This window comes from Propithecus coquereli, unplaced genomic scaffold (genome assembly GCF_000956105.1).
Source record: "Propithecus coquereli isolate 6110/MARCELLA unplaced genomic scaffold, Pcoq_1.0 Scaffold336, whole genome shotgun sequence".
In the NCBI taxonomy this organism is placed as follows: Eukaryota; Metazoa; Chordata; class Mammalia; order Primates; family Indriidae; genus Propithecus; species Propithecus coquereli.
This window is the reverse complement of record NW_012149019.1, coordinates 317,861-319,180: the sequence shown is the minus strand read 5'-3', so window position 1 is coordinate 319,180 and position 1,320 is coordinate 317,861.

Genomic DNA, 1,320 nt, shown 5'->3' with positions numbered 1-1,320 from the left:
ATATCTGAAGTCCTAAATAAAATGAAGGACATATGATTTTCATTAACTGGAAGACCAATATTATAGAGGTATTCTTTCCTATTAATTTATATTTTCAATTAAGTACCAGTGAAAATCTAAGCAGTTATTTGTGTTTGTGGAAAATGAGAAGCTGATTCTAAAATCATATGAAAATACAAAAACATAAAGATTGCTAGATCCATGTTGAAGAAGAACAATGCTTGAGTACCTACACTCCTTAATACCAGGATGTATTACAAAGAGGCGTTAATCAAAGCAGTGCCATATTGGACCACGGGTAGCCAACAGACCAATAGATCCATAAGATTCCAGAAACAGAGCCACCCAGGGGACATTTTTATTAATGTCATGCATGACACTTGAGAGCAGAAAGGGGAAAGAGAGTCTATTTAATAATTGGCTGTGGACCAAGTGGATAATCATATGAAAAATAATTTAACCTTGACCCCTACATTACACCACATACACAAATTAGTTAAAAGGCGAGGATAGATATAAATATTCATTTTTAACCAATAATATTTCTAGAGGTCACCTTGGAGAATATTATCTTTATCCTGGAACAGACAAATTTTTTAAAACAGGAAAATCATAACTGTAAAGGAAATTATTGATAAATTGCAGCATATTAAAATCAAGGACTTCTGTTTATTAGTAGATACTTGGAAAGTAACAAACGAGCCATGGATATCAAAAGATATTTGCCTTAGATATAATGGAAAGGAGCTTTTATCAAGAATATAAAATGAAATACTTCAGATGAATAATTAAATGACATATATCCTAACAGAAAAATAGGCAACAGACTTCAACAAGAAGTTCAAAAAAGGGGAGAGGAGAGAATACCAAAAAAGGCAAACATATAAGCACCTCTTTAATCATCATGGAAATTAAAACCAAAATAGAATGCCAAGACACAATATCAGAACAGCGAACATTACAATGAATGGCAATACTCATTTGCTGCTGAGCATGTGGAAAATAAGAAATCAGATATACTATTCCTCATATTAGTGTTAGTTGGTACAACCAATCTGGAAACCTGTTGGGAATCATCCACCAAATGTAACACACACATACTGTATGACATAGCTGTTACACTACTACTACATATCCTAATGCAGAAGAGTTGGTACTCTGTAATCCAACACAAATTGTAATTAATAGTCTGTAAATCAGTAGGTCTGTAATTCACCCACTTTCTTGGATCAACCAAGGGCATGCTGACCTGTAACAATATCCTTGTGAATATGGTAGTATTATTTTGCTAGCAGATAAATTATGGACCAGAGACTTCTC